Genomic DNA, 10,537 nt, shown 5'->3' on the forward strand with positions numbered 1-10,537 from the left:
CTTATACTTGCAGGGTTTCTGTTTATTCAGTAATGTTGTAGCTGTTTTCTCTCACTCTGTGGATGATTGTAAATGAATACAGTTTCCTACATAATCATTGCAGCAGATCAGTTAAAAACGGGTGCCGTATGTGTTGTACCCAGGGCCGGCATCACCACCCGGGCAAGAGCCTGGGCCCTGAGCGAGCAGGGGGCCCACTCACCCTCTGGGACACCAGCGCGCTATGGGGCCCATGAGTCGGCGGGGCCTGATGCCAGCGAATGGGCACTTGCACTGGGCCTTCCTCAGTGCTTTAAACTGTTTGCAATACTTACCTCTCCCTGTTCCTCTGCTGCTCCTCTGTCTTCTGCGTCTTCTTACTCTGTGACATCTCAGGGCAGAGGGCGCGATGACGTCACTACAGAGCGCCCTCTGCTGAGCAGTCCCAGTGCAGAGAGTCGGAAGACGCTGATGAGACAGGCCTGCTTCCAGCAAGGAGCGGTGAGTATTTGATTTTTTTTTTATGTAAGGAGTATTATATGGAGCTCGTTATGTATGGAGTATTATATGGGGCTCATTATATATTGAACAATATATGGGGCCCATTATGTATGGAGTATTATATAGGGCCCATTATCTATGGAGCATTATATGGGGCCTATTCTTTATGGAGCAATATATTGGACCCACTATTTATGGAGCAATATAAAGGGCCCATACTGTGTGGAGCAATATATGGGGCCCATACTGTATGGAGCAATATTTGGGCTCCATTATTCTGTATGGAGCATTATATGGTACCCATTATGTATGGAGCAATATATGGGGCTCATTTTACTTTATGGAGCAATATATGGGGTCCATTATACTGAATGGAGCAATATATGGGGATCATACTGTATGGAGCATTATATGCGGTCCATTATTCTGTATGGAGCAATATATGGTGCCCATAGTACTGGATGCAGGACCATGTGCTGCCCATAATACTATATGGAGGACCATGTGGTGTCCATAATACTGTATGGAGGACCATGTGGTGTCCATAATACTGTATAGAGGACCATGTGGTGTCCATAATACTGTATGGAGGACCATGTGGTGTCCACAATACTGTATAGAGGACCATGTGGTGTCCATAATACTGTATGGAGGACCATGTGGTGCCCATAATACTGTGTGGAGGACCATGTGGTGCCCATAATACTGTATATGGAGGACCACGTGGTGTCCACAATACTGTATAGAGGACCATGTGGTGTCCATAATACTGTATGGAGGACCATGTGGTGCCCATAATACTGTGTGGAGGACCATGTGGTGCCCATAATACTGTATATGGAGGACCATGTGGTGCCCATAATACTGTATATGGAGGACCATGTGGTGCCCATAATACTGTATATGGAGGACCATGTGGTGCCCATAATACTGTATATGGAGGACCACGTGGTGCCCATAATACTGTATATGGAGGACCACGTGGTGCCCATAATACTGTATATGGAGGACTACGTGGGGCCCATAATACTGTATATGGAGGACTACGTGGGCCCATAATACTGTATAGAGGACTATATTGTCTGCACTGTGCGCTGGGAGGATTCGCCGGTTTCTGAGCTGTTGTAGACTTTACAATAGATATCACTCATGTAATGTGAGAAGTCAGTGAAATCTTTAGCATTGTACTATACCTATATTTCTGTGCATCATGAATCGTGGTAGGTGTGAAAGGGGCCCACTGAGACTTTTGCCCGGGGCCCATGAAATCCTGGAGCCGGCCCTGGTTGTGGCATCTATTTCTTTTTGTACTGTATGCATGAGTTTTAATGGCGAATTTCTTTCAAAAAACAGTGGGATAAACAGTCATCTGAACTTGTCCCTTAACTTACATTGGTCTGTGAGGTGATCTGAAAGAAGAAAATCCAATGCTGACTTCTAGAACATTTGGGGTAACTTTCCCGCATTGGTCTCTACATAATCTGTGAATTCAGGGAACTGCTAGATCTGCAGCAGATAAAAGAGGGATTATATCAAAATGCTATCATGCCGACCAGCAAGTGACACATCGCTGGGATAAGGTCCTCTGCCCCGACTTGTTGCTTTTAGATTACATAGCAAAAACCTGATGACAGTTTCCCTGTAATAAAATATCAGAGCTTCTCACATGGGAAATACAGCGGGTGGCAGATACTGGCCTGGAATCCTGCAAATACACAGTACTGCCGTCGCCTATACACTGCATTGTGAAAGGATTTGGCCCCCTTAAACTTTTCTACCTTTTGCCACATTTCTGGCTTCAAACATCTACTATATAATTGTCTTATCCCGTCTGTCTGTCTGTCTGTCTGTCTGTCCGTCCTGGAAATCCCGCGTCGCTCATTGGTCCGGCAGCGGCCAATCAGCGCCGCGGGATTTCTGAAAAAAGATGGCGGCCGTTAGCGGCTCATCTGGCAGACGGAGGTCAGCGGCGATGCAGCGGGGAGATGAGCGGCGCTAGCAGCACAACTACCCCGACCGGCGCCGCTGACCTCCATGCGGCTAACGTCGGAAGATCAGCGGCTCGGCCCGCTGATCTCCCGACAGCAAGTGTGAACGGAGGACCGGGGAGCGGCGCCGCCGGTCGGGATGCTTCTGCTGCGAGCAGCCGCTCATCTCCCGGCTTCTCGCAGCAGAAGGAGCCGCACAAGCAGCGCCGCTCCCGGGCCTACACTAATACGACGCTGATTGGTCGCGGTGGCCGGCCGCGACCAATCAGCGAGATGGGCGGCAAATTTAAACGCCGCTCTGCTGATTGGTAGCGTTGGCCGACCGCGACCAATCAGCGAGATGGGCGGCAAATTTAAACGCCGCTGTGCTGATTGGTCGCGGTGGCCGACCGCGACCAATCAGCGAGATGGGTGGCAAATTTAAACGCCGCTCTGCTGATTGATCGCAGCCGGCCACCGCGACCAATGAGCGAGATGGGCGGCAAATTTAAACGCCGCTGTGCTGATTAATCGCAGCCGGCCACCGCGACCAATCAGCGATATCGGCGGCAAATTTAAACGCCGCTCTGCTCATTGGTCGCGGTGGCCGGCCGCGACCAATCAGCGAGATGGGCGGCAAATGTAAACACCGCTGTGCTGATTCGTCGTGGCCGACAGCCGCGACCAATCAGCGAGATTGGCGCCAAACTTAAACAACGCTCTGCGGATTGGTCGCGGCCGCCGGCGACTGCTACCAATCAGCGATTTTGGCGCCAAATTTAAACACCGCTCTGCTCATTGGTCCCGGCCGCCGGCCGGCCAAGACCAATCAGCGAGATTGCCGGAAAATTTAAACAACGCTCTGCTGATTGGTCTATTTTATCGCCAAATTTAAACAAGCTCTCCTGTCCTCACTAACACAGTTCGCTGATTGGTCGCGGCCGCCACCCATGACCAATCACCGATATTGCCGCCAAATTTAAACACCGTTTTGCTGATTAGTCGCGGTTGCCGGCCGCGACCAATCAGCGATTTTGGCGCCAAATTTAAACAACGTTCTGCTGATTGCGCCCGGTCGGCCGCATACATATTCTAGAATACCCGATGCGTTAGAATCGGGCCACCATCTAGTAAAGATATAAAATTCTATTTTTCTGGGGAAGAATCAACAACAAGTGGGACACAATCGTGAAGTGGAACGAAATTTATTTGCTATTTTAAACTTTTTTAACAAATTGAAAAGTGGGGCGTGCAATATTGTTCGGCCCCCTTGAGTTAATACTTTTATAGTGCCACCTTTTGCTGCGATTTCAGCTGCAAGTCGCTTGGGGTATGTCTCTATCAGTTTTGCACATCGAGAGGCTGAAATTCTTGCCCATTCTTCCTTGCAAAACAGCTCGAGCTCATTGAGGTTGGATGGAGGGCGTTTGTGAACAGCAGTTTTCAGCTCTTTCCACTGATTCTCGATTGGATTCAGGTCTGGACTTTGACTTGGCCATTCTAACACCTGGATACGTTTATTTTCTAACCATTCCATTGTAGAGTTTGCTTTATGTTTGGGATCATTGTCTTGTTGGAAGATAAATCTTCTTCCCAGTCTCAGGTCTTTTGCAGACTCCAACAGGTTTTCTTCCAGAATGGTCCTGTATTTGGCTCCATCCATCTTCCCATCAATTTTAACCATCTTCTCTGTCCCTGCTGAAGATAAGCAGGCCCAAACCATGATGCTGCCACCACCATGTTCGACAGTGGGGATGGTGTTTTGAGGGTGATGAGCTGTGTTGCTTTTACGCCAAACAGATCATTTTGCATTGTGACCAAAAAGTTTGATTTTGGTTTAATCTGACCAGAGCACCTTATTCTACATGTTTGGTGTGTCTCCCAGGTGGCTTGTGGCAAACTTCAAACGAGACTGTTTATGGATATCTTTGAGAAATGGCTTTCTTCTTGCCATTCTTCCATAAAGCCCAGATTTGTGCAGTGTACAACTGATTGTTGTCCTATGGACAGACTATCCCACCTCAGCTCTAGATCTCTGCAGTTCATCCAGAGTGATCATGGGCCTTTTGGCTGCATCTCTGATCAGTCTTCTCCTTGTTCGAGATGAAAGTTTAGAGCAGTGTTTCCCATACTCCAGTCCTCACAGACCCCACAGGTCATGTTTTCAGGATTTCCATAGTATTGCACAGGTGAGAGAATTCCTGATGCCTTGATGATACTTCCATCACCTATGCAATACTAAGGGAATACTGAAAACATGACCTGTGGGGTCCGTGAGGACTGGAGTTTGGGAAAAACTGGTTTAGAGGGACGGCCGGGTCTTGGTAGATTTGCATTGGTCTGATACTCCTTCCATTTCAATATTATCGCTTGCACAGTGCTCCTTGAGATGTTTAAAACTTGGGAAATCTTTTTGTATGCAAATCCAGCTTTGAACTTCGCCACAACAGTATCTCGGACCTGCCTGGTGTGTTCCTTGGTCTTCATGATGCTCTCTGCACTTGAAACAGAACCCTGAGACTATCACACAGCAGGTGCATTTATACAGAGACTTGATTACACACAGGTGGATTCTAGTTATCATTACCAGTCATTTAGGACAACATTGGATCATTCAGAGATCCTCACTGAACTTCTGGAGTGAGTTTGCTGAACTGAAAGTAAAGGGGCCGAATAATATTGCTCGTCCCACTTTTCATTTCTTATTTTTTTTTAAAAAGTTTAAAATATCCAATAGATTTCATTCCCACTTGTTGATTCTTCCCAAAAAAATTTGAATTTTATATCTTTATGTTTGAAGCCAGAAATGTGGCAAAAGGTAGAAAAGTTCAAGGGGGCCAAATCCTTTCACAATGCGCTGTATGTACCACTCGCCGACCTCCCTCTGTGAGAAGCTGATGGTTATTAATTATGGAATACAATGTTTTATTATAGCGGTGAGCAGAGTCGGACTGGGGTGCCCAGGGCCCACCAGGGGAACTGACTCTAGGGGCCCACACTACAGCCCACCATAAACGGTTTTATTACTTGTTATGCTTTTCTATAATGCACTATAGTTACATGATTGGCTGCGCTGTGAAGCACTGAGCGGCAGGACTTTGTTCGAACAGTCATTCCGTACTGCCAGAGTCCCTTTAATGGTAACTTGTCACCTTGAAAAACGCTATTTATCTGCAGATATAGGGGTAATCTGCAGGTAAATAGGGTTTAAAGCCTGGTTAGACAGCTTAATGGAAAAGCGTTGGCTACACAGAGAAAATTACGTTTTATTCTCCCTGCCGCAACTCGCTTCCTGTTATAAGGTCGGTGCAAGGAGGGAGACATTACAGTCACCGCGAACTACAAAGTGAGGGTGCTGCAATAACGTCCGACACCTTGATTGTGACACTTCCATGGAGCCCAGCCTCAGGCTGAGCTTCATTGAACGACTAACATGGCAGCAGCATCTGGCAACTAGTGCTGAGCGAGCATGGTCGGATAAGGTGTGATCCCAGCATGCTCGGGTGTTATCCAGGTATCTTGTAATGTTCTGCTAATATGCTCGAGTCCCCAGGGTAGCATGTTTTGCAGGCAGACGCAACACATGCAGGAATTGCCTGTTTGTTAGGTAATCACTGCATGTGTTGCTTCTGTCTACCGCCGCAAAACATGTTACCGCAGGGACTCGAGCATATTAGCAGAGCACTACAAGATACTCAGATAACACCCGAACATGCTGAGATAACACCTTGTCCGACCACGCTCACTCAGCACTACTGGCAACCCACCAGCAACCTGCAACTGCGTCACAGGGGGCTGAAGGGAGCAGGTGACTGCATGCACCGGCCATCGTGCTATCTAAATGCCGCTGTCAGTGATTGACAAGGGCACTTAAATACTCAGAACAGCAGCAATCAAGGCGAACTCTGATCACTGCTGTTACAGGCAGACGCCGGCTATGTAACACAGCCGACATCCGCCTGGTATGGAGCAGGCTCAGCTCCTGAACCCGCTCCATACAAGTACAACCCTATGGTTATGACAAGGTTAGCAAATTTCACTTGTCTGTTCCTAAATGTGGAAAGACAAATGGAATTCCCTAACACATGTGAGCAAGTCCTAATAGATTTAGTAAAGGTGCCCCAAGCATATGAATGTTATTACACACCACAATGGACTCTTACATACACGCATCTTACAAAATACATATTATTCCAGATACGTAGACACATACAAACACACAGACGCGCACAAACACATCAGTACACGAATACATCATCTGAACCACCATCATTTGTAATGTCAGGTCAGCCCCATATATCTTTGTATCGCATAAACCTACAACTCCCAGTATGTAATTAACAATAGAGATACTGGGAGTTGTTATCAGTCATCATCAGACTGTGGACCATACAGGAACCACAGTACTGATGAGACACAGGCAGGATCACAAATGAACATTTACATCCAGGTATCTTACCTCTTGTCCAGTCTCCATGATGACTTTTCTCATCCACAGCTCATCTCTGCAGACTTCCATCTTCTCCGGTCTTCTGCAGCACATCCCGACACGATGCCCTTAAAGATAGCAGTGTCATTATAATGCTCCTGAATAAAAATATCTACACTGAGCCCCTGAATAAACCTAACTCTTACAATGCTCCCTGCACAAAACATGACATACACTCTACCCCTCTTATGGTACCTGCTCTCCACACTGTCCTCTCCTTACCATACTGGGCCCCCTGTTCACATTATCCTCTCACACTGTGTCCCCCCTATACTGCCCAGTCTCTATACTGTGCCCCTTCATCACACTCCCCCCTCCTCAGCATACTGTTCCCTCCTTGCTGTGCCCTCACACTGTTCCCCCCATACTGCCGCATCTCTATACCTTCCCCCTCACTACCTAGTCTCTGTGCTGTGTCACCTCACACTTTTCTCCCTCCATACTGTCTCCTCACACTATTCCCCCACTCTCCATACTGTCTTATACATCCCTTCCCCATTCTGTTCCCGCACCCATTCCCACCCCTCCCCTAGTTCACCATACTGTTTCTTCACACATCTCCCCATTCTGTCTCCTAGAATTTCTCTCCCATCTCTCTCCAAATATAATAAATCTTCGGAAGAGCACACAGACATGCAGAAGCACGCTTACACACACGAAAACAAGCGCACACGGACACATACTAAGGGCTCTTTCACACGTCAGTACATGCGGTGACCGTTTCCACACGTACCAGAGACACTGACACACGTAGACCCATTCACATGAATGCGTATGTGCACATGTCAGTGTGTTTCCACTTTACACAGACCATGTGGTGTCCGTGGGCAAAACACGCTGACATGTCTGTTTTTTACCTGATGTCCAGACCGCAAAATGTCCCGCACACTGATGACAGTTAGCACCCGGTGCTTGGGAAGAGCGCTGAGCGCTGCCCTCATCATAGATCCCTGCCGGCTCTGCGATCAGCACCCCAGGGTCAATGATGAGAGTAATAGTCTATACCCGCTGTGTCCAACTGTAAAAAGAATAAAATAAAAAAATCCTTATACTCACCTCTCCTAAGTGTCACCTGCTGTAATCCGTGCGAGCGCTCACGCCGAGGAGAATGTCTCCTGCAGCGAGTGGGCTCCGGAGCTGCGCTCAACAAGCGGTGCCCTGTGATTCACTAAGCGCAGCTCTGGAGCAAGCTCGCTGCAGGAGTCATTCTCCTTGGCGTGAGCGCTCGCACGGATTACAGCAGGTGACACTTAGGAGAGGTGAGTATAAGGATTTTTTTATTTTATTCTTATTTTTACAGTTGGACACGGACACAGTGGGAGTAGACTACTACTCTCATCATTGACCCCGCTGCTGCTGATCACAGCGCCTGCAGGGATCTATGATGAGGGCAGCGCTCAGCACCCGGCTCTTGGGAACAGCGCTAACTGTACACTGATTCCCAAGCGCCAGTATGTGTCACTTGGATGACACACAGGTGGACACGGATATCTCCAGTCCCGTAAATATCAGGACATGTGAAAGAGCCCTAATATACACACGCAGATACACATACTCACAGAAATGGGGACAAGTACACACACAGGCAAGCACACACAGAAATGCACAGACACACTCAGACAATCACAAACACAAAAATGCAGACACGCAGGGAAGCACACACACACGTGTGAAGACACATAAGCACACAGGCATACACAATGTATACATACAGGCATATACACACATACGCACACGCACACAGGCATATACACACACACACACACATACAGGCATATACACAAACGCACAGGCATATACACACACTGTACACACACACAGGCATATACACACACTGTACACACACAGGCATATACACACACTGTACACACACACAAGCATATACGCACACTGTACACACACAGGCATATACACACACATGCAGGCATATACACACTGTACACACACAGGCATATACACACACTGTACACACACAGGCATATACACACACTGTACACACACAGGCATATACACACACACAGGCATATACACACTGTACACACACAGGCATATACACACACTGTACACACACACAAGCATATACGCACACTGTACACACACAGGCATATACACACACATGCAGGCATATACACACTGTACACACACAGGCATATACACACACTGTACACACACAGGCATATACACACATTGTACACACACAGGCATATACACACACACAGGCATATACACACTGTACACACACAGGCATATACACACACTGTACACACACAGGCATATACACACACTGTACACACAGAGGCATATACACACACTGTACACACAGGCATATACACACACTGTACACACACACTGTACACACACAGGCATATACACACACTGTACACACACAGGCATATACACACTGTACACACAGGCATATACACACACTGTACACACACACTGTACACACACAGGCATATACACACACTGTACACACACAGGCATATACACACAGGCATATACACACACTGTACAGACACAGGCATATACACACACAGGCATATACACACACTGTACACACACACAGGCATATACACACACAGGCATATACACACACTGTACACACAGGCATATACACACACTGTACACACACAGGCATATACACACACTGTACACACACAGGCATATACACACACTGTACACACAGGCATATACACACTGTACACACACAGGCATATACACACACTGTACACACACACTGTACACACACTGTACACACACACTGTACACACAGGCATATACACACACATGCAGGCATATACACACTGTACACACACAGGCATATACACACACTGTACACACAGGCATATACACACACTGTACACACAGGCATATACACACACTGTACACACAGGCATATACACACACTGTACACACGCAGGCATATACACACACTGTACACACACACAGGCATATACACACACAGGCATATACACACACTGTACACACAGGCATATACACACACTGTACACACAGGCATATACACACACTGTACACACAGGCATATACACACACTGTACACACAGGCATATACACACACTGTACACACGCAGGCATATACACACACAGGCATATACACACACTGTACACACACACATGCAGGCAGCATATACATAAAAATCCATACAAACACACAAATATTACAGTACCTTGGCTTGTCTCCAGCCCATACAGTGTACAGACGCGCCCCTAATGTGGGAGACTGCAGTGCAGGGCGCGCTGTGACGTCACTTTTAGCAGACGTACGGCCCTGTCTGCTGAGTGTGACGCTGCAGTGCAGCCCCTGCTCTCCTGCTCCCAGGCCCCTCCCGCTACTGTCCTGGGCATCGCGTCGGTGAAAGTGCTTGCGTGCGCCCTTAAAGGGTCCACGACCACTTTTTTTTTTTTTTTTATTATTATTCTCCTGTTCCCTCTGCAAGGGGCCCGGGGCCCACCGGGAAATTTCCCGGCGCCCCGCCAGGCCAGACCGAGCCTGACTACAATGATAAATAAGTGCTACAGCTCATAAGTCTAATAGATGAGATACAAGGGCGGCAGTAGAAGCATTTACCTCACTGCCCAC

At 47.6% G+C, this 10,537-nt stretch overlaps 1 long non-coding RNA gene across 3 annotated transcripts in view; it reads right to left on the reverse strand.

Annotated features, from left to right (window-relative positions):
- LOC141180637 (uncharacterized) overlaps nucleotides 1-10,289 on the reverse strand; it is a 197,866-nt gene extending 187,577 nt beyond the window's left edge. For all 3 annotated transcript variants that reach the window (XR_012256289.1, XR_012256287.1, XR_012256288.1), the window contains exons 1-2: nucleotides 10,125-10,289; nucleotides 6,907-7,004 (exon numbers count right to left, since the gene is read on the reverse strand). This is a non-coding gene — a long non-coding RNA (uncharacterized lncRNA). The remainder of the gene's footprint in view (nucleotides 1-6,906; nucleotides 7,005-10,124) is intronic.
- Nucleotides 10,290-10,537: the final 248 nt, after the last annotated feature.

The sequence above is a fragment of the Phyllobates terribilis genome, unplaced genomic scaffold (assembly GCF_046119375.1).
Source record: "Phyllobates terribilis strain yellow unplaced genomic scaffold, ASM4611937v1 Scaffold_34__1_contigs__length_13252353, whole genome shotgun sequence".
Lineage (NCBI taxonomy): Eukaryota > Metazoa > Chordata > Amphibia > Anura > Dendrobatidae > Phyllobates > Phyllobates terribilis.